General features: G+C 34.6%; 1 protein-coding gene across 2 annotated transcripts in view; it reads right to left on the bottom strand.

Moving 5' to 3' along the window:
- LOC113495714 (putative ferric-chelate reductase 1 homolog) overlaps positions 1 to 24,190 on the bottom strand; it is a 42,455-nt gene extending 18,265 nt beyond the window's left edge. For both annotated transcript variants that reach the window (XM_026874612.1, XM_026874611.1), the window contains exon 1: positions 23,789 to 24,190. The gene's annotated coding sequence lies outside the window, so the exon portion shown is untranslated. The remainder of the gene's footprint in view (positions 1 to 23,788) is intronic.
- Between the last annotated feature and the right edge of the window lie 885 nt (positions 24,191 to 25,075).

The following is a 25,075-nucleotide window of genomic DNA, read 5'->3' on the forward strand; positions in this document are numbered from 1 at the left end:
AACAAGCACATGGGCAGTACTATCTAAAATAGGTTTTTTTTTATAAAATATTCTGTTTTTCGGTTTTAAAACGGTGCAATAATTACACTAGGCGGGGAACACCTTTTTACATATAAAATACTTAACGCACACCTATTTTGGAATTATATATCTACCTATGGCCTAGAAACACACAAGAACAGATGCGTTTTTTTAAGCGAAAAATCGCACAATCTCACAAACTTAATCTCTTTATAATATTTGTACAGATAATCGGGCTCATTGAATACATCATACTTCACGTAATCATGTTATGTCGGCTTTAATTAGAGTATGATTAATATTATGCACATAGTAATTGATACCAATTATATTAAACGGATCTCTTAATGTTCGCGTGTTGCCAATCATTTAGATAACCTTGATTTTTTCTGTCTCGTTTTACTAATAAATTGCCTAAGTATGTATGTAGAATTCTGTAGGTAATGATTCTGTTTTGATGGACGTCTGCTTGTCTGTTGTAAAATTAGTCGTTTGAAATGTATTCTCTTAAAATTGACAGATGAAACCGCCATACTTGTAGCTTGGGAATAGGTACTTGAGATAACGGCGGGATGGTGATTTATTGATTTATTCACTCATGTTTGAACGCCCATGAAATGCTGTTGCAAAATAAAGAAATTATGATAAATAAGTAAGCATAAAGTTTTGAAAACTTCAATGAACTTTAGTAAGGTCTTTCAACAGTAAAACCGTCACAACCGTCATCATCCTCAACATTTAAAGGGCACGACTTATTTTTATCAAAGACGCCTAAGAACAGTCGCACATAATCCACCTTTATTACAAAACAAACTTAATTGAAATCGCTCAATCCGTCCGCGAGCTATAATGCAACTGTCAAAAATACACGGTGATTTTTTAGTCGTTTTACAAAAGGAGCCCAGTTCATGTATCCGACGTAAAATACCCCTAGGCGCGATTATTATTTTTTTATCATCAAATAAGATAATAAGTACGAAGAAAAATTAAACAAGATAAATCTGAAATATACTCTTAAAAATGATAAAAACGCCGCCGCGCTCGCAACAGAGCTGTGTTTCTAAAAAACTACGAGTTGCATCATAATATTGAATAAAAATTGCATTTTAAATTTATTCAAATCTCATAAATACCTATTTTTTATTATGAACGTGTTGTAGTCATTAGATACATGTCTGGGCCGCTTTTGTAAGACGACTAAAAAATCACGGTGTATAGACAGACACGCCAAACTTATAGGACCCCTCTTTTTAAAATACATTAAATACTGGAGGCACATTTTAATTAACAGCGAAAAGACCGGTCAAATCAATCTCAATTGATCACGGTTCGTGTTACCTTGATCTAACATTTACGAAAATTAATTCAAATATCAAACAGTTTTATAGTGAGTCATGCACTATTAACTCATTAGCACCTTCGAGGAATTTTATTGATCTAATTTGTAACAATTTATGTATGGTAAATGATTTGAGACATGCCATTAAAGAGTATTAAATAAATATTCTATGTCAAATATTTACACTTTTTTAAAGCAATCGTTATGAATTCGTCGTTTAATCTTCTGAATTATGCAACTCAGCGTATTTTCTATTAATTAAGTCATTGACCTTCAAAAAATTGTTCTCGTCAGCCTCCTTTAAATAAATAACTTTCAATATAACACCTTTTTAAAGTTGTGAAATTATTACGAGACCACGCTGAACAAGTTTTACATAATTATTGAGTTTATCACATAAATTAATCATATTATCATCAAACCGTTTTTCCTAACATGTTTTTTACGATTACGTAGGGTATCCACTTAAAAACAACACATATATACATAGTAATAATTCTATGATGTTCCGCAAGCTACAAGTAGGTACCTTTTTAAATTTAAAAATTAATAATTATTAAAATCCTTGAGGGATTTCCCGTTCACGCTACCCAAAGACATAAAAACCGCCATATTTATCATTGAGGTGCTATAAATCAAAATAGCTACATTCATTATTAGTTCCGAGTTGATAGAAGTAGAGTTAACCAGAACAGATAGGGATTGCGCGAGGACAGGTTTAACTAAAAACGGCTAAACCCATTGAAATACCAGAACCAGAAAAAAGCAATCGATTTGGCTATGCTTTGGGCATTGATATCGACGACATTGGTCGATGTTGACGCAGCAATCTCTAATCAAATTTTATTACCATCTTGTCTGACCCTGCGGTATCGCCAACGGTATCTTAATAAGTCAAATAAAAACCAGAAAAACCAGCTTACGGTAAAATTATAATAATATTAGCTGTTGCCCGCGACTTCGTCCCCGTGGTTAGAATTGTATCTTCGCTCCTATTAGCCACAGCGTGATGGTTTATAGCCTAAAACCTTCCTCGATAAATAGTCTATTAAACACAAAAATAATTTTTCAATTTGAACGAGCAGTTCCTGAGATTAGCGCGTTCAAACAAACAAACTCTTCGGCTTTATATATTAGTATAGAAGTATAGATTTCGTCTATTCCGAAGCCGGTTTGAAGTTGAAGTCATATATGTGTGTGCATAAGCCGCTATATGTATATGCATGGCGACAATACTCTTGCTATAATAGTTCATAACTACAGGCAAGGTCCTAACAGTTTGCCTGTAACTCAAAGTACTAACAGAAAATATCAAGTTCGATAAACTTTACAACACGAGTATATCATAGTAAAAACGGAACTGGTTCTATAATTTAGAAAAACATTAACATGCCGGTGGATCATTACGCATCGATCTCACTCAAGCGCAAAATATTATATCTAACATTAAAAAGATCAGAAGTTCCAATATGAAAAGCATTGAGAAATTACATTGACGTTGGGTTAAAAAATATAAAAGACCTAACAGGAATTCCAATGCTTTATAAGCTTGCCGACAACTTATAAATATGAAAAGAATTATTATTTATCGAAATAAAAAACATAAAAACATCAATACAAATTAATACTGAACCGTCAAACACAAGCCGTCTCTATCATTTTCAATAGAAAAGTAGATATAACGAAATAAGCATTTAAAATTTAAAATTTTCTCATTACTGTCAACGAGAATCCATTTGAGCCTTCTTCATCTTTGTTTTGTGAACCAACCGGTCTTTCTCATCGGGAGTGGGAATTCCCCACGATTCGTTATGCTACAAGCTGCATGCCTTACTAGTAGCGAATCGGTTTTCCTTGTTTTTATAGAAGGAGAAAACTATCTTGTCAAGTTTCTTTGTGAATTAGGGCGTCTTATTTATAATTAACCTACATCCCAGAACAGAAAACGATGATAAAGGGAAACAAATGATAAACAAAACAGAGATAAAGGGCACATAAAATTGGGCAAAACAAGTGTCTGGTGGTCAGTGTCCCTGACTGCTATACCGAAGGTCGCTTGTTCAATTCCCACCCAGGACAATCCTCTACAAGATGAGCACTATCGTATGTTCTGTCTTGTTGTACTCTTACTAAATATTTACTTATTTAAAAACGTAATTATGTAAGTATGTTTATAAATTATCTAGTACCAACACTACAAGCTTTGTATCCTTTGTCGCTATATTGTGTGAATATTATATTCTCAGTATCTCCCACATCTTCTCAGGTTGATACTAAATCCTTAGATTTTACACATTTGTCTATATAAAATAAGTAATTAAAAGATGAGACATCAAACTTCTAAACGTTACAATCACCAGTCAATAGGTAATACTCGTAACTTTATCAGAACTTCATAATTATAGAGACCAGGAAATTCCACGAGTCACAGCAACCTCCACAAAAAAATGAGCGATTATCCAAATATGTAGGCAGTTATAAAAACAAAGACAATAACGTACAATCAACCACACAGCCCCCGCAACCTAGTTCTTAACTAAACTTTAACAACCAAGCAATAAGATCGAGATTCGTCTACCGCTGTGTCTGCTATTTGGTGGTCTGTACTGGTACGTTCATCGTGAGAATCCCACGGTATTTATTACGCACCGTGAAGGCGAGGTCCCACGACTTACACTTCTTGATAAGCCTCTACCTGCATATTATGTAGTTGTATCAAAATACTCCGTTTAGGTAATCACAGTGATTCCTCATCATCAAGATAACGTAAGAAATTTAGTTCTTAAAATATTACATTTACTGTGTTCTTGAAGAAAGACTCATCATCCAGCCAATGAGTTGCTTCTTCGACAAATTTCTGAGCTTCTTCTACTCATATTATTGGTGTAGTACCTGGTGTCACAGTTTGAGCTGAACGTTGGCTTCTGATGTGGCTCAAAACTTCCAAGACAAATCCTCAGGTGTGTTGGTTTCCTCACGAAGTTTTCTCGAGGTTTTTAATAGTGGATGTCACTGTGTGCGCAGATAGTTCTGAAAGTCTTAGGTTCTTGCTGGGATTCTAACTTATAACCTTTAACTTGATAGTCTAAAATGTCTAAAATTCATACTATAAGGCTATCAAATCAAATCAGTCTGGTATTTAATATGTTACTACACGGCAAGATCGAAAACGTCGTACAACGTTATCGTAACGTAACGAAATACGATACCCTTATACGGTCAGTTTATATTTCGGTAGACGTTGAATTGCTTCACTGTATTCCAAACATTTATGTTTTAATCTATATTACATATAATAAAATTGTAGAAAAGTGAAAACTGTACATTGAATATTTTAAAAAAAGAATAATTGGAGGGTGGTCTATGAACGATTCCAATGCCGAAAATATGATTTTTAGAATTTTTGTCTGTTTGTCTGTTTGTCTGTTTGTCTGTTTGTCTGTATGTATGTCCGGAAAGATCTCGGAAAGTACTGGATAGATTTGATTCATATTTTCAGAGAATATCAAGAAAAGGTCCGGTCAACATACTTTTTACTTATTATCTCGCTTTTCGTTACAGGGGGTGAGCAGGAGCCTTTTATATCTATACACAAATATCAAATTATCTCATAAACTACTGAATATATTTCGTTCAAATTTTGCATGAGCCTTATCGTACACATGATACAACAAATATACAAAAACCATAACGCTACTATGCAGGGGGCATGAGCAGTAAAGTTTTAAATTTTTGGACTCACCCGTAACATCGTGTAATACAATTATGAAGTGTATTTTCACCCCATTGAGTAGTTGGCAGCACGGTCATAAATTTACTCAAAAATCATCACGCTATTTATCTTAAGGTTTTTGGCAGAGCAATAATATATTTTTTCCAAAGTAAATCATTTTCACAAAATCAGTCATTTTATTCTCTTTCAAGTCTAATGTAGACCTAGCGCGACAATAATTAAAATAAAAGAAACATAAACTATTAATACTTTTATTATTATTATTTTGATGCAAATGTTACTTCGTAATCGGTACATTCTTGAAACAAAGGAACTTAAATTATTTTTATTTTTATTGGTGTACTAAAATTACTCAAGTTCAAATGTGGAATGCCGTAATATGATTTTGTGTTTATTTACGATAGGTGTATATACCTATGTTTTTAGCTCGGTAATGTTGGCGATGCTACTTCAAGATAAAAGAATTCGTAGTGACACTCAACCCAAAGTTGCATGTAGTTCACATTGATCTCATCTATAATTATGCATAACAATTACTGAACGACACAGTTAATTATATTACCTTGGTTCATCTGTAACAACTAGCAACAAAAATATAAACTTTCAAACAAAAAAAAGCCTTTCAAACAATGAAATCATGTTTTCTTAAATTTGCAACATTACATAGGCCAAAAGTATTTCGGATAGAAAAGCCTAGAAAACTTGCATAAAAACTTCATAATAGGTATGCAATGTGAAAGATCTATAAGACCAAAGCTATCAATTAATAAGAGCGTACGCTAGACGGTTTTTGACATTACGTATCTATTGATAGAACAATGTCTACTGATACCTCGGATATTTCAATATTTTAACGATTTGATTGGCCTACATCCGCCATTACAGAGACCGTACACGTGGCCCTGCTAAAAATTCCTGTAACAATTTATTGTAATCTCTACTTATTTAAAATTTTCTTCTTTCGTACCCTTTTAAAAACAGGGGAAGGAACAAGACTGAATTAATTTCTGAGATCCCAAAGCTAAGCCGACGAGGATAGGGAACATATTTTTGGAAATTTCCCCAATAAGGCTGATAATATAGCGTGTAGCTATCAGCACTTACATCCGTCATACAATGTTTGGAAAATTCATTTTGGCTGACAAATTAGATGATATATCTAATTTGTGATTACTATATTTTGGATTTGTGCCATAGTCAATTAAAAAAAAAGGGGTGTCTGATAGTTTTTTTTTATTATCACGCTATTTATTTATCAGCAATTTAAAGGCAAATCATGATCAATACACCAGGGGGCCAAGATAACACGTTTACCAACTTTTTGATTTTGGAATTATTCCAAATGTTTGTGAGGAAGATCAGTTTTAATAGTAAGAGGACAATCAAACATAACGTGTTTCTGGAAACCGTTTATTTGGGCGCAATTTTGAAAAATCTTATATCTTATGACACTATGTAACATCCACAGTTACCGAGCCCGACTCTCACTTCACCAGCTCCGTCCACAAAAATAATTTGACATCTTATTTATATCGTCAGAAAACATCGTGTGTGAAAATAACAACTGTCTGGCTATCACTGTTCCTGAGAAACAGCCAGGTGACAGACAGACGAACGGACACCGGGGCCTCAGTAATATGGTTCTGGTTTACCTCTTTGGTTACAGTACAATAATCATTTTATGATACCTCATAATCACTGTCATAATCCGTCTAACAATTTCAGGCGTAGGCCGACCAAAAAACAGTGCTCGAAAATCATAACCCACCCAATTAGAAAATGGAAACCCTCGAAAGTAAAACATTTTTAGCAGAAGTGCTAAGACTGAGTTATACCTTCTGTTATTTTTTTATACTTGCACCCCCCCCCCCATTTTTAAACCACTCGATTTGTCAAACATGTCTTAACAAACACTCGCACATAATTCACGTTTAAATTAAAATTGTACAATTCGTTCGGAAGCTATGATGTCACAGACAGACAGGCAGGTAGGCAGATATGTCAAAGTTATAAGCCCCTCTTTTTGAGATTCTCAAGAGAGAGAAAACTCATTAAAACAACTGTGAAATATTTGACACCAGGATAGTATCGTAAACGATGAAATGTGTTTGATTCAAACATTGGATAGTCTTTGGGCCGCTCAAGATTCATTATAATTTAGAAAAAAAAAGCAAGCTTAAAATGAAAAAAAAGTGTTTCATTTTCAATATTGCATTACATTTTTGCGATGATCGTTATTATTAAACTTCATAGTTTTTCACATCTTGAAAATCACGTAGACGAAGTCGCGGGCAACAGCTAGTTATGAAATAATACTTCGAAACGATGTCACGTTGCTGAACTAACATAATTCTTAGTTTAATTTCTAAAGCTTTATTTGACGATATTTTGAATACTTTTTACTTTCCTGTTGTAAAAATTGTTAATGTAACTTTAGCGTAAATGTACTTACATACCTAGCCTAAAAATTTAATGACTTTTTAGGGATGCTAAACCCTGTGGCTAGACCAAACGAAAAAGAAAGGAACCGTATTACTGTTTGTAAGTCTTATAGTTTTAATACTACAATAAATAATAAAAACAAGCATCGAGGTTAAGCAACGTACCTACGGCCCTAAGTTTGATCGTTAGTCAAATTCATTCAATAATACATTTTAATTTAGCGGGCCCCACTCGATACAGTTTCACTGATTTTTTTAATATTTCAGTTTATTAAGTCATCATATTCTTTTAATTTCAATGTCAACAAAAATTGAGATCTACCTCAGTTGTAAATCACGATAATGACCTCTGTGCTGTAAGTTTATACCGTTTACAACCTACGCGGTGTTCAAGGCAAGCAAGCTATGAACACTAAAACAACTTTGTGATGTGATTGTGGTTATTACTAATAGCAAGTGCATGTTTTCATTCATAGTAATTAAAAGTAGTTATTTTTTTACTGAAATTTTATTACTGTTAGTTTTGAGAGCGACTTTCTTAGACATCATAGATAAGGTTTTCTTTTTTCTTATTAGTGTTTTGATCTCGGCGCAAAATCGCATTGACACATTATAGTAATAAATGTCCTCCTGATAAATTTTATTGTCTGATGTAAATCAAACGTGCGGTTTTTTTTGTGCAAAAGAGGATTTCAACACAGAGAGTGGATAGTGGATCTTTTACAATTCACTTTAATTTATCTATTTATATTTATATATTTTATTTATTTCATCACGGTTTATCAACAAAAAAATAATCTGACGTAAGTTAAAATCTCTAGGTTGACGTCACTTATCACTTAACACGTTTTTTATATTTGTGACGTTTTTAACCTCCACTTTCGTAAGTTTCAGCGACTTTGATGCGTATTATTTTCGTATTTTTCATTTATTTATAAAGTAGAAATACTTATCCGTTTATTTTAATCTACCTGATTTTATTTATTTTAATTTTTTGTGCAAACATAGTTATGCAACATCATTTAAAAATGTACTAATAAAATACGCACTTGCGTATCCATTTAACACACTGCTCGGTAATTTATAGCTTAGAAAGGTGAGCCTAACATTCACTGTCCAAGGTCTGACCTATTCTGAGTAATCCTTGTGGTCAACCAGGAAGTCTGTGGAGTTCCGCATTTTATTACAAAGCGGATTTTAAATAGGAATTTTGATTTTGTAAAATGCATTTTCATGCGGCTCAGAATAGAGAGTCGTGGAAGGATTTGGGGGAGGCCTTTGCCCAGCAGTGGGACACAGTGGGCTAGAGAAAAAAAAAATGCATTTCGCACTGAACAAAATGCTCAATATCAGCATTTCAAACAGACAAACACAATACTATAAAAAATCAAAGACATTGAATATTCGTGATATTGTTACACGAATTTTCGTACCACGTTTTTGTTTCCAACGAAACCATTTTTCTGAGGTACTTTCGTCTGTCACCAGGCTATGTCACGAATCGTGATAGCTACCAAGTTGAATTTTTCACAGAAAATGTGTTTCTGTTGCCGCTATAAGAGGTTAACTGATGACTATTTCGTTGGGTGACAGAAAAATTGTGGGTACCTCTCCTTTTTCTTTATCCTATTAGTATGAAACCCTCACTGACACAAGTCCGAATCACACTTTTTTAAACTAAATTTAAACCTGTCTGCGTCAAAAGCGGCCTACCGTTGTTTCCGCTGCTTGTGCAGTCAATCGTGACGCGATGCTACAAGTATTGAGACAAGTACAGAGGGTACTAAATACCTGTGGGTTTACCTTGCTTAAAGTAAGACTGTAGCAGCTGTGGGAGAGAGATGCTTTTCTTTCGTGAATTGCGCCGTTTCTTTCATACTTTAAAATATGGTAGGCCCCAGACTGACAGATTTGTGAATTCAGGAAGTTAGCAAAATTAAAAAGTTGATTCTGATGCGCATTGCTAATAGTTACAAGTCCTGTGTGAGGTTTTAATTTTTGCACTATATGATTTTTATTGAACTGCAAATATTAGCCAAATATTTTTTTAAGATTTCCTAATTCGCTACCTTGCGGCCTTGAGAAGAATTGTCGAAACAAACTCAGAGGGCATCGAAACTTTTTAATGTAAAAGTAAAAGTGTTACTTTTAGTTTACTATTTATTAAGTGCAACTGCCAGGAACTAGACCATCGCTATCCAAACCCCACGTAATGTCACATAACCATCATCTCATCATCTAACCCAAAATTAACATGCAACACACATATCATACTCACTTTCCTAAATCCTTCCAAGCTAAGTACTTTCATCAAATATTTACACACTACTAACGCAAGAACAACAAATTTCTCCACAAGTCCGCACGTTTGACAGACAAACATACAAACATACGTAGATATAAAGAATGTTCGTTTGCGGCGAAAGTGGCGTGCAGTTAGCATTAATACCCACCACCCGTGAACGGGTTAATGTGTCGATATTCAAGCAATGCACATCTCTACGTGATAGTGATGTAACTATAGACGGCAGTTGCGAAAATAGTTGCGGAGTGGATCCTTATAAGTCTTTGGTTGGCAGGTTGTATTTTTTTGCCGTTTTTAAGTAAGGACTTATCGTGACGAAGAGGTTTGCAGGTTTCTGGTTAATAATTTAGGTTTAATATGTATGTAGGTATCTGTGAATAAGTAAAAGTTTTTATTCTGAAAATATTATACATTTGAACCGCTATTTAGAGTACATTAAATTTTTATTGCATTGCAATCTACTAATCTACATCTACGTTTCCTCGAAATAAAGGGTCTTGAAAGACCGCTGGAGAAAAAGTGAACGCAGAGTTTCATTCTCTATATTGAGGTACGGAACTTCGATAAGTCTTAAATTGTTACGAAGACAGAAAACACAGTAAGTCCATTACATTACAGCAATGACGAAACATCTTACAAAAGAAAAGAAAAATTGAAACCCGAAAAGCTACTTTAGTTTCATGTAGTATTATGTATTTTGTAGAATTAAAGGTAAACCCGAACAACGTAGACAAAGTTGAAATCCTTGAGTGGACTTGTGCCTGCGTCACGTGATTCACGTCCATTCGGTTTTTGCCGACAACAGCCGAGGTCAGCCGAAGTCTCAGAAAAACTTAATAGATCCTATTGTTATGGTAAATTGGACCAATTTTATTGTGGAGCTGCAGATACGATGTTAAAGGCAGATAGGGAATCTTTTATTGGTTGTAGGTTAGATTTGATTGATATTGTATAGGGCTTTTTACAGGGATGCCCAAGTATTGAGTGAGATTTCTTAACGGTTCAGGTTATTTCGTTTATTTCTTCCTTTATGGGACACCTTAAAACGATTCCTTTATGAGGTATCGTCAGAATCTTTATAATTATGTGTATGTCATTCATCGTGACGCTAGCAGTATAGATAAGTACAAGTTCGAATATAGTCTTGACTTTTTATGCAATCTCTTCTTTACATAATGTTTGACCCTACATAAAATGGGCTACTAATATCAGTTAGTAGGATCGAATTAGTTCTGTGACCAAACTAATTAATCATAACATGTTATGGTGTAGTGTCGCAACAAGTCCGATATTAGCACTTTTAACTGTTATCATGTTTTAGGAATTATGTTGCAATCAGCTATCACTGATGGTTTCATTGGTATCGTACTATGCAACAAGTCGGTTTTACTACCATTAATATTGTTCACGCGTTAATACTACGGGATCACTGAACTAGTTTTGGACACAGACAAAAAAAGTGGTATCCTTCATTTAAGTTTAATATCAAATATGTTATGAGTAATAAACAAAAAAACTATTATTGTTTCCAATGATAGTTAATTTAGACAGACCATCCTGATTTGATATCACAGACAATTCTTAACACGGCCTTGTCCTATCAATAGTAGCAATGACGACTAGACAATTAATTACACTATTGTCATAAGAAAGAAAATAAAACATTAACTCAAGAACCCCCCACGACACGACGATTAAATTACTGAACAATTTAACTCTCATATCGCAGGGAGTTTCGAAAACATGCAAGTCACAAGCAGGATTTATTTTTATATACTTTTCATTGTTATCACACGGTATGAAATAAATCGATTTTAATTTTGTATTATTATTTCTTCCGTTTTAATTTCCGATGTTATGAGAACAGTTATACAGGGTGTAAGGAACACCGTGACTTTTCCGTGGGACCTGAGTTCTAGACATGATTCCAGACCCCACTGCGTTGGAATTTTTCATCGGTCTTTTCATGAAAATTGCAGTTTTTTTTCGCGTTTTTTTAATTTTATGTGTCATAAAATCATTTTTCCTACGTATTTCAATAATATTTTCATAAACAAAATCATTATTAAGCCGATTTCACAAAAAAAGGCAATGTAAATGAAACACTAAAAACTGCTCCCGATCAGCTGATTCGTAAAGGTACTCGTCGGTCATCGCTCTCTTGCAAATCTAACCGAAAGTGACGTCAAAACCGAACCAATACTCATGAGCGACAAGCGTAAGAGATAGCGCAACTATTGCGCGCGCACTCGCACGCATTATTCGTAATCCTGCCTACTATTCCTTTAAAAAAAGCCGCGCGCTTTGTAGGCACCGCTAGCCGCCTTTGTCGACACCGCCAGCGCGTCGCCGACACCTACAGCGGTATCGGCGAGTGACGTACCTGTGGCACTGGATAAAATAGTACATCGATTTTTGTTACACGGGTTCCATGTTATAAAATAGAAAATCACCTTCTCAGCGTTTATCAACTTATCACGAAATTTATTAAAACCTTTTATTATAAACAGTTTGTTTTTGTTTAGAATTCTGTAGTTCTAAAACATGTTGTTATAAACAATAATTTATTTTTTCTAAAATTAAAGTCTGTTTTGTTACTAATATCCATCATCTACTAATGAAATTCCTGCCTAAAAATTTTTATCATTTTTTTTCCTACGAACTGCTGAATAATTATTCCAGTCACATAAAACAATTATGTTCTTACACAAAAGTACATTTTGTGATTAATCAATTTTAAAGGTTTAAGTTAAGTACTTTATTGTCAAGAATAATTTTACGATATTCACTTCGACCTCATGTAATTTATCGATAAAGAATCATAGGTACCTAGGTCCAACACTACTCAAAGGTAAAACCGAAAGTTCGGCTTTTTTCAAAATAGTACCTATTTTTACTCAGTTTGTTCCTTACGCTAATCGAATGTGCATGTGCAATCGGGTAATTCGCGGACTAATTATCGTGTAGGCAGACAATTTTATTGTGTTAAGTGATATAAGTGCGTGTGTTGTGTGTGTATTATTTAAATTACGATCCTAGTAGCTCGATAGGTTATTTTACCGCCCGGGAGAATGGCAACATGCTAATGTGTTATGGCGAAGCACGTGGCAATGCAAGTCTCGCGATGAACATTTACTGGACGCGGTACTTTTTGCCCCGGGTTCAGCAGCAGATTTTTCGCCGCGCCAAAATTTGTGTGCACGTAGATGGCGGACATTTCGAAATTTTCGAACCTTATCTGATTAGAAATGAGCGAGATTAAGGTAAGAGTAGGTTTGATTTAATAATACACAAGACACAGATTGAAGTCAGAATAGTGTAAATTGATTGGTATTTTTTTGTGATTGTTTTTCGTTACATCACAACATTTTTATAAAATGCGCGCGCGTTTCGAATGTTTCGATCGTGTCGCCGAGTGTCGCCCTCCTACCACATTACAGTTCGTGTAAGTACGTACGCTGAGCGTAAGGATCGCGCGGTAACCAATTCATTGCGTGCTCAAAAATGACTAAATCTATAAATATTAATCTCCGACGGTAGCGACTTCTTTAATATTAATTAACACGTTATTTTAAAGTCATTATGTGACTTTGGTGGTACGGTGTTCCTTACACCCTGTATAATAGCAGGATAGGCGAATGGGGCTACCTCAACATGGTGTGGGAATCAACTGAGATCTTATTCTTTGAAAGAATTAAAAGTATTTTTTTCAAAGTTGAATGGAATCCATCATGTTGATGTGATGCTTCAGTTGTTACCACAGCTGTCATGCTAGGCAGCATGATTTAAAAAATACAATACTTGCATTTGATCAGCTTTAGTAACGTTTAAAAACATAAATAATCAGATACAATACTTACAGTTCTTGACATAGATTTACAAAGCCATGCTGTATTTCTATATCGGGAAGAGATGCCTGTGGATGCGAGTTTGGTATTAAACCCTGTATACACAAGTCGTCGACTAACAAAGACTGATAGTCGACGACTAGAGTTTTCTTGTTTACGCTTATTTCTAGTAAAGTAGTTGATTTTCCACAAAAAGGCATTGAGAAGTAATACTAAGAAAGCATAACATCGAAGGTGCACCACAACCCAGATTCAACACAGACAACATGAATTGTTTTGTCAAAGGGCCAGTGCTGGTACTTAAGGATTTAAATGAGCGAATCATACGTGAATAGCTATTTACTAAGTACAAATCATAGAAAACTCGTAACAAATTTAAAAAAGTAACTCAAGGAAAATATTGCGAGCAAACCTGCATTGCAAATAATATGATTGCCAAAGAAGCGAGTGAGGTGATCAAAGCTCAAATCTTTGACGTGAGGAACGTCTGTGGCGGGACATTTGTTGTTTGCAGTGTTTCGTGGTGAATTCTGGATTTTTCAAACACAACATTCTCACACCAAGAATCCTATCTAAACACTAGATCGTCACTTCTTGTTTCTATTGGCAATATTTGTTTAATAACATACAAAAATCATGACGTGTTAACGCTATTCACAATATGGTAAATTACCAGTAGCTCCTCGATAACATGTGGAAGAGAGATGGTGCTCTTCACGGCGTATAGCACCCTCTCCCTTCCACAAAGTGGTGGTGAAGGTCTTCACTTTAGCACAGACGGCAAATGTAATCCAAGTTACACTTCCGTGTGTAGGATTCCCATACAAGATAATGTGGAGACATGTTATTGAGAACACATAAATGAGGTCTTCTAGGAATTGACATAACGTAGTGTAGTGATATAATAGATTATTTATCCGGTTGCGGCAAATGGTTTTTAAAACCATGCACGAATAATTCAAAACAATTATCTGTTAAAATATGTTATACAAATTTGATTCAGCTCTTAAAGCTTTTTGGACACCAAGAAGGCACTGAACAGCACCCCCTGGTTTGCTCTACCCTTTACCACTTCGTAAGCGTTCTGGCTGTGGAGAAAACTGCGTTACAAACTTCGCAGATTGTTTGCGTATTTCTTCAGCATAATCTATATCGTTAATTTCCTCTAATTAGTGGGTTATATCGTCAAGCTAAGAGCATTATTTCCTTTAGGTAATTTTGTAGCTATATTATTGACCGTCTATTTGTCTAACTAATAATGTCCGTTCTTCAACTTGAGAACTAAATAAAGTCGGTATCATAGATAGTTTATTTGTAACGGAGGAAAGTTGCAAGTCACAATTGTCGAGAATACTATGATTGGACACTTGAATTATTAACAGTAGATAAATGCTCAATAAATTGCCACTTACGAAAATAAGTATAAAATGTAGTAGTTTACAAGCACCTAGTAGTATACTGATATTCAATCGATACTTTTAGTAAATATTGTCACAAATGTTTGGAGTATGTATTTGAATGGAAATAATATGGCAATATGCTAATAGTAATATTGTATGGTGAACAAATTCATATGATTTCATTTCAATCACTGTAAATGACACTGGTTACAACACTATTTTTACCGGTTTGGTGGTCTAGTTGCTATGACTGCTACACTGGAGGTCGCGAGATTGATTCCCATCCAGGACATTTTTTTCAGTTACCTTGTCTAATTTATACACTATAACAGTTGACTAGACTAGATAGCGTTAGGCGAAACTGGGCGGAAATTTTAATAAAAATAGTAACCTTATTTTAATTAATTTAATAATGTAATGTAGATTAGTGTAATAATTAAATAAAGTAAATTTGGCTAATCTTTAGAATACCTAATTTAGATTTAGCTACATTGAGCCTCTATTTTCATCACCAGTTAATATTTTCAAGGCTTAACAAATAAATAATTTATTTATATTTGAAATGAAACGACTTTTACGGATTTTATCGCGGTTTAATTTTTGGTTTTAGTTCCCGACGTTTCGACACCTTTGCAGGTATCATGGTCACGGGCAGACTGAGATGGTGTTCGTCTTGACAGAAGATGTTGCTCGTTCTACCTTCATATTTTTAATTAATTATTTATGGTCCGACCTACGCAGTATGAGCTCACTGTGTCGTGGTGTCTTGCAGCGCTGCTCTTGGGTTTAGCCTTGAGTTTTTGTATTATTGGGTCCCAAGTAGGTTATATCTTCCTTCGTTTCATTTCAATGTCTAACATTCGCGTAAACCTAAGAAACCACTTATTTATATTTGGTTAAAATAAAAAGTGAATGTGAAGTCAACCTTCGGGTGTTGTGTGTTTGTTTAACTCATTTTTTATTTCTCGGTTAACGAAGCGTAAAAATGTTTTAAATGGTTTGTCGAATACTATATTTTTTTAAACCTTTTTTGTGTGAAAATGTAGAGCAGTTTGATTAGCTAAAGATATATTTAATTTAGTACTAAGTAAATAGGCTATTGCTTAAAAAGTTGTTGATTAGGCACATATCGGTTTTCAAATAGTTTTTTCTTATGTTGTAAAAAAGCATGTGACATATTTCTTAAATGTAACATTCTCGTGTCGAATGTTAGTTACCAAAATACTTCAGAAACGGCTAGACTGATTTTTATGGACTTTCTGTAGGTCTAAGGATCGGCTACGATCTATTTTTCATACTCCGAAGTATCTAAAGGTTATGCTGACAATTTTATTTCTACAATAAAATTGTCAGCAAAAATCCCTTAAAGAAAATTATTAGACATAATATTGTTTTGTTTTTTTTTGAACGTACATTTAAACCACAATTTACCTAACCTCGATGTTTAGATTTATTTATTTGGCCGCCACAAGTCCGAGATACCTGCTGAAATATGCGGGCAAATTAATATTCAACGTATTACTGGAAAAATAATTGGGAGTATGGGCCTATTAATTGCTTTTGTAAGTACCGACTTGCTTTGGTCGATTTATTATTGGTGCGTAGGTACCTAAGACTATCCAGACTTTTCCCAATCATATTTTGGTCGGCTTCCAGTCCAACATCCGGTAGCAAAGTACCAAGTGTTTTACAAGAATCGACTACCTATCTGACCTCCTCAACTCAGTTACTTGGGCAATACACTCTAGTCAGACTAATTGTCAGACTTTCTAGCTTCTGACTACCCTTCCAAAACACGAAGAAAGTTGTTCTGACATAGATGGTTACACATCGCTATGACTAGATCAAGAGTAGCAAAAGGTTTGTCCCACGTTGCAAAAAAATGTCGTATATTATGCAAGCATGAAAAGGTACCCATAGTTCGATGAAAGGTTAGATAACCAGATTAGACAACTATTTAAACCTAAGGAACTCCTTGCTACTTATCCTCAATTAGTCATTATCTTTGTACTTATCTATACTAATATATAAAGCTGAAGAGTTTGTTTGTTTGTTTGAACGCGCTAATCTCAGGAACTACTGGTTCAAATTGAAAAATTCTTTTTGTATTGAAGAGACCATTCATCGAGGAAGGTTTTAGGCTATAAACCATCACGCTGCGACTAATAGGAGCGAAGATACAATGGAAAATGTGGACAAGTATAAATCATGTGGGTAGGTGTAAATCATAACTTATATCTTCTAACCACGCGGACGAAGTTGCGGGCAACAGCTAGTTTATACTAAAGAGGTTTATAGTCAATTACTTAAAAACTTTGCGTTATCAGTGTTGAAGTATTTACGACGTTGATGTGTTGCTAATTGTGTAATACGACTAATTAGCGGTAACGATGGCGACATAAGGTATGTGTTGTTTTTTAACAATCTTTGCAGAAAAATAAGGTTTTATTTGAAAGTGAAGTTGATCAATATGGCTATATTATTATATTGTGGTACGACTGTCGTATTGGTAATTCAAAAGTCGTAGGTTCAAGTTCCAGGGGAACTGTGTTATTAAATTCATGTGCGTATTATACAATGTACTTTTTCTCTACGTTTTTTAGTCGCCTCTTTATTTTATATGCTATCAAAATCATTTTTATTATCTCAAATAGGTATACAAATTTTCACCCGGACAATTTCTCTTAATCTCTCTTCTCTCACTCTTTAGCCCATTTATGCGGAAGCCTCGGTGTTGCTAGTCCGATTCGCACTTGACCGGTCATATTAAGTAACTTTCTGAATAGGTAAAATAGGCATACAAAAATAAATAGTTTAACTATTTTCCGCCTACGACTGTCAAAACTGAATCATAACAAAACTATTTGCATTATCAATGAATTCCGTCATAGATCTTGAAAGTGTCAGATTAGTCAATATCCTTATCCATTGGAGTGCTTATTACTCAGCGGTTTTACTATAGAAAGTTATGGAAGAAATCAGATGTGGATCATACGCATGAACATACAAGATCGGTTTTCCCGATGATGATAACATTGATCTGACTGATAACGAGTGATGTGGTTGTGACCTTGTGGTTCTGTACTTCTGTAGTATGGAATTGTAGGCACTAGGTGTAGGTTCGATCCCATAACGAGGCATAATCGTCCGTGTTTCGGAATGCAAGTTAAATTGTTCGTCTCGACTGGTATTCATCTTTGACAGTCCTTACAGTAAGTCAGAAGCTTGAATGTCTGACAATCAATCTAACTAAGGTGTATCGTGTGTGCCCAGACAAGTGTGTTGAGGAGGTCAGATAGGCAGTCGCTCCTTTTAAAACACTGGTAAATAGCTGAATCCAGTTAGATTGGAAGCCGACCTCAACATTGTTGGGAAAAAGCTAGGCCGATGATGAGGTGTAGGTTCGATCACAATGCAGTCAATAAGGTGTGGTCGGCCGATCCCGATAAACGCGTGACTAAACCGCTATGTCAAATAAATAATTATTGTAAACTCAATGAATGAATAATGTACTAAGAAGTCTACACCGCAAGAGATAAGAAGTTATGTGTATTACTTTCCGGATTTGTTTCGCAAGGACTAATTTGTAAACAATGAGACTAAAAACAATGAGTATGTGTTTATTTTTAAAACATACTATGATTCAAAACTAGGAACCGTTTAGTGGCAATTATGGTTCTTTTTTACTTGAGATGATATTTGATATGTTATGTGTGTGGTGAGTATTACATGCGATATTTGCTATATAATAGGTATGGTTAAGGATTACTTAATTTGAAAAAGTGGTCTTGGTTTAGAAAATCAGTACAACCTCTTTCGTTTCATCTGATAAAAAAAAAAAAGAAATTCTCAATTCGGCCTGTATTTTATGTATTTAGGTACACTGGTTACTCCGTTATATTCGAAGAACGAAGTTGGGTCCAAAGTTTGTTATGTACAAGATTTTCTATTTTTTTTTTAATTTTGAATAATGACAGATTATATTTACAAAAAAAAATTGTTTTATTGTCAGAAAGACGCTGAAGATTGATAAATCGGCCCCAAGTTATACGCTATTTATCTTTCCTCATAAAAAATAACAATAATTGATATAATAGCATACCCTATTGTAGTAAGATGTGTGTCATTGACACTCGTTTTAGCCTCAACCGGCGTGACAAAGCTGGCCTTCACGCGGCGCGACTCCGACTTAACAAAATAATGCATTTTTTCGTACAATTTACAGTTTAGATCTGTTTCGATGGTATTATCGAATATAATTGTGATCTTGTCAAAGATAAAGACATTCTAATGCATGCATCTTTATTAAATGATGCAACGGTTTATTAACAAGTATTTATCGGGATTGACCGACTAGTTTCGTATCAGAGAATCTGTCACCCGGACTGAATCATGAGTGACTCCGGTTAGGTCCGAAATTAGAATTAATGCTTGCCACAGCAGTTCCCTACTATAAAAATAATTTGGGGCAGTATCTTTGACTGGAATATTTTGTCAAAGTGTTGTATAGTTTGAATTGTTCTTAGCGTTAAAAAATTTCAGGGGACTTATTCATTGCACGCTTTAAGTAAGACTAGTCGTAGTGAAACTAAGACGGCTCCTAACATGTCTTATTATTATAGACATTAGAAAAGCAACACGATCGTGTGCAATGTGCTAATGTGCATTTTGATAGCATGATATAATGAACATGAAAAAATGTTCTGAATCGATAAAAACTGGGTAAGAATTGGCTCCTTTTTAATATAAAACCTAAGGTTATGTTTAGCGGTGGACCCCGAGAGGCGATCTGCTGCAAACGACACCATTGATACCAGTAATTCTAAAAGCCCTCACACAGACCTTGTGTTATTAAGTTGCTGCTAAATAAAGTCAAACAGGAAATACATAACACTTCAATTATAATCGTATGGCCACAGGCCACTGCCATATCTACCGTGAGATTATTTAAACTACTTATAAAGGACTAAGGTTATTCGTAGACTGATCATAATCAGAATAGAGGTCAGTGTAAAGCATGTGTACAAAACATTACAGATACTCAATACATGCTCTGATATTATAATTTTCATATAAAAACAGTGTAATTTATATGGCGGGAATGTTGTTTAATAAGATAACCTATATTGACACTAGAAGTGTAAAGTAAGTGTATTTAAAAACGGCTATAGCTTTGATAGATCGAAACTATGGCCGTTTTTAAATAAAGAATATTTTGTTGTTGGCTTAAGCCCAGGTTTTCACCATTTCGGGTAAAGATTATTAAGGAGAAAAAATGGGTTCACTTAGACACAGAAGAAAAAAGCAACCAAAACAATTGCCAAAAAGTTAAAATTCCATATGCAAATCAAGCTTATTTTCGAGAAGAATAAAGAAAAACTGCACTCAATCTACGTCACGTCTTAAATGCGTCACAAAATTGACAAAGCAAAGGAAATGACAAACAGCCAAGCACGGCTGTGTCACGGCCAGCCGATAATGTGTGAATCAACCTTTAAGGCCTGCAATAACCAAGCCCATTATATTTTTAAGTCTTACAACACAGCCTCTATGATTAACTGCCCACTGGCAGTGCCTACGTAGGTACTACGTGATGAAATATCAAAGCGAGAATATGATTTACAATTAATCGAAATAATCTTGTCATTAATTATTTATGACGAGTTAAAATATTTCTTGTGAAATATTGTCGTGTGACATGTATTATTAGGTTTAAACACTTTTTTTATTTGGTCTACTGCGGCAGCAGAGGACCTGCTGCCGCGGTCTAAGTAAGCAACACTTAAACCGTGTCCAGCCAAAGCAAATGTAAAGAAGAGTCAGCAACGAAAGCTATAGCACGGAATACCGTGGCTAAGGGCTCCCCTGTGGAGTTTGGAGGTCGAGTTAGTCTTTGCTGAATATCGAATTAAAGCAAGTCGAAAAGAGATTTGTGTAGTGATCAATGTATGATTATTAAGAAATAAAACAGATACAAGTTTGGAACGCGTTATAAAGTGAAGATGATCTGTAGTCAGTTTCTGATTGTATTGCAAATATTTTACATCCACGAAGTTGAAAAGAAGTAGGTATAGCACGTAGTGTAATTAATGTTTTTAAATCATCACTTTAGTTTAGAAAAGGTTTCCTGTACCTATTCTTCAGGGCTCTCGGGAGCGCTCGCGATTTTGAGTCTTGCACAGATTACACAAAATCATTAATGTGGGTACACAAAGTTATGTAGCACAATTTTTTTTTGTAATTTACCTAGATCTTTATGTAATACAGTCAACCTTATTACTTAGGAACTAAGTCAAAGTCAAAGTATCTGTATTGTGTTGATTGAGTAGGTTACAGGTGTTAAATAATAATAATCCAGTACTACAATCAGCCTATTTAGGCATACAATAATTAAATCATAGTCGGGCAGGAATATAATTACAAACTATGCTACATATATTAAAAGGTGTACATGTTTACATTTACATAAATATATTTGTTTTATTATCTACTTTATTTTCTAAAAAATCCGTAATCGTGTAAAAACATTTTTGTGATAACCATTGTTTTAATTTAAATTTAAACAGTCTAAATGGAAGTTCTCTTATAGTTTGGGGTATTTTATTATAAATTTTAATACACATAAACATGCAGTTTTTATGATATAGGGTGGTTCTACAACCTGGAACAAAAATCTTGGTGGGATCTCTTTTGCTGAACACATTTTTTTCAGAGGCTTTTACAAATAGCTTGTGGGTGCTCGTGGTGCGTGTGCACGCGTGGGTGTTTTCTTACAAATATTCCAATTTCCAGTATATAAAGTGAGAAAATTGTCAGTATTTTAGTTTTTTTAAATAGTGGTTTGCAGGAATCTAAGGGATTGGTATTACATATTGCTCTTAAACAACGTTTTTGTGCCAGAAATACATCTTTGATTAAGGTTGAGTTGCCCCATAATAACAAACCATATCTTAAAACTGATCCTATATGTATAACCGTGGTAGGCTGTAATAGCTGTAGGTAATAGCTGTAGGCTGTAGCTTCTGAAGCGGTTTTATTGAGTTGTCTTAAAGCGTAAACGAATTTATTTAGTTTGGTGCATACATAGTTAATATGTGCTTTCCAATTACAATAATTGTCTACAGTTATACCTAGATATTCAAGATTCAAGTAGATTCAACTAGATATTCAAGTTGTAAGAAATGTTCAAAGGAACAATAAACTGCTATGTTTATTATCTTAACAAATACGTATATGTAATTTATAATAATAATTAATACACAACCGGAGCTTAATAGTCATACAACGCAAGGTCACAACTGGTTTGTTGTGTTTTCGATTACATTATACCTATCCGCAGGTAAAGAAAAACGTCTTATAAGTATTATATTTCTGCCCAAATTCTGTGCAATCGGCTTAAAAAATATTAATCATCTGTCAATACTCTTAAATTGCGGCACGCTGTAATTGCATGGGAACTTTTAGGTCTTGGACTTTTTGGTAGTTATGTCTATGCGCTGGCCTCGTTATTTTTTTTTAGGATGTATGAAACTGCCTTTAAGAATACGAGGTATTATAATTATAATCTATTTGACTTATGGCCTAGGTGTAGGTATGACATCAAAGAGTGTTCTATACTGTACACGTCGCGTTCAATAAGGTCCGGTGTAGATAATGTTGGTAGTAAATCGTAAAAAAAGTAGGAAAATTATTGCGTTATTTCAATCTTAAGAACTATATATGTATCTTACCAGATCAATACTGATAAGATGCAATATTATTCGCCACCAAAACAACCCAGAGTCTTAACGTAAAAAAAATAATTAAATATTTTATTCAATATGATTGACAAAGCCAACATTTGGAGCATTGCTTTAATAATATGTTGATCAAGAGTCGTTTTTACAATTATGCAAGATATAGGTATTTCGGTCACGGTCTCTTGCACTAATTAATTATCTGTTCAAATAACTGACCAATGACCACTGAGTGGCCATGTTGTTTGCAAATGGTATTTAGTAATTAAACAGGTGTTTATGCCTTTTGCCTAAGTACACCAATTAGGTAATTGGCATGTGAAAAAAAAACGCAATAGCTTGAAGTATAGCTTGTGCATAGAAAATAATATACCTACTTATTTAGTCCGTAAAAGCGTTTCCAAATTGTCGAATGGTTTCTACCAGTATTTAGACTCCGTCAAAAAAATGTGTCTTGAGGGAACTAATGACGAATGTTTCTTTGAAAGCTCTGTCTGATATGATTCTCTGATAGAAGTTTGCTTTCTTCGAGGACAAGACTATGATGAAGCAAGGATGAAGCAAATTCCTTAGGATGAGAAATGGTGCAAAGCGGAAGTTAAACCACTTGAGAAAAGTATTTACCTAGAGTGGGACTCCATCAGCTGCAAAATACTGGAATACCTACTAAAGCCGTTTTTTTTTCAAACTTCCTTCAAAAATAAGACCTAATATCGCGTGAAATGCAACGCTTGTAAACATAATTACGAGAAATCACGTAACAGGTATCAGTATTAAGAAAACTACTTTATATCAAGTTATTCAACTTTAGTATTGTTCAGTGTACCAGACATTTGCACTTTTCTACACCAACACGAGTCGGTAACAGTTTTTAGTTACAAAAGCATGTTCACAACTTCTGACTTCACATTCTTAGTGCGTCGTGCGTGCGTACACAAAATCGTACTTTTACTTTCAATACTCACATAGAACCGGTCAAGCAAGCCACGAAGTAAACTCCAAACAATATGAATAAAGTTTCTAAACACTGAACGTGAACGAAATAATTAATTTTCTCACTGAACCCACAAATGATTTCACACAGCACTTCGACGATTTGTTTTTGTTGAGCTAACTGTTAAAACTTTATGTAATTTGTCAGTTTGGAGTCAATAAACTCTTTAAAATTTAACACAGAGTTGTTTTATTTACTTAAGAATCACTTTGATAGTTCGTTTCGAATTTAAGCACTTTTTTTTTGATAATTAGACGCGAGAGAAGCGTGCACCCACTCCGGCTAAGTTTTCGCAACTGTTTGAATGAATGAATCGTATTTAAATTTTGAACCAGTGAGCGACGCGCGACGCGGTCTGTGGCGCGCACCTGTGTGCGAGTCAAGTCAAAGCGTGCGTGAATGAATGAAAGAGACAGAATGATCAAATTTAATTCGAATTATTTCGTTATTCCTTTTGTTGTAATGTTGTTATTTCGTTAACTCATTCTTTACCACTGGTAGTAGCAGTTTATCAGTGGGTTTTTACAGCTGGGATCAGTTTGTAAATGACTCATACGAGAATGATAGTTATGTTTTCCAAATTATAAAAGTCATTATGGAAATAAAAACTACCTGCATTATGTGGGTTCTGGGAGTAAACACTCAAATCTATTTTAATATTTCTATTAATTATTTTTTTTTTTTTTCTCTAGCCCACTGTGTCCCACTGCTGGGCAAAGGCCTCCCCCAAATCCTTCCACGACTCTCTATTCTGAGCCGCATGGAACCAGCCTGCGCGGTAAGCGTTAAGGTCGTCTCGCCACCGCTTCCTAGGTCGCCCACGACGACGCCGTATTATGCCGTTTAATAATTAATTATTAAATTATTTAAATTTTGGTGCATTCTTTTTTTATCCATGCACTTATAGTTTTACGCTGTAATGACTACTGCGGCACTGCGAGTCGTATCACACTTAGTACGGGTTCGATTCCCCAGTTAATTGCTTGCCTAACCTGATTGGCCTTCAAAAAGGCGGTAACATTTGGTTGTTAGTCGAATACCTACGGGGCATTGTCATTACATACACATTGTCAGGGTTGCAAACAAAAACTCACATTTATTTATATTTTTATTGATATAATTTTGTACAAATAACGGCGTATAATACATCGGACAGGTCTCACATACAAAACTAATGCTAGTCAAGCTATGTCACAAGTAGTAACTACATAATAATATGTATCGATAACTTTTTATTCGATTGAACTCACTCGGCTTA

The sequence above is a fragment of the Trichoplusia ni genome, chromosome 7 (genome assembly GCF_003590095.1).
Source record: "Trichoplusia ni isolate ovarian cell line Hi5 chromosome 7, tn1, whole genome shotgun sequence".
In the NCBI taxonomy this organism is placed as follows: Eukaryota; Metazoa; Arthropoda; class Insecta; order Lepidoptera; family Noctuidae; genus Trichoplusia; species Trichoplusia ni.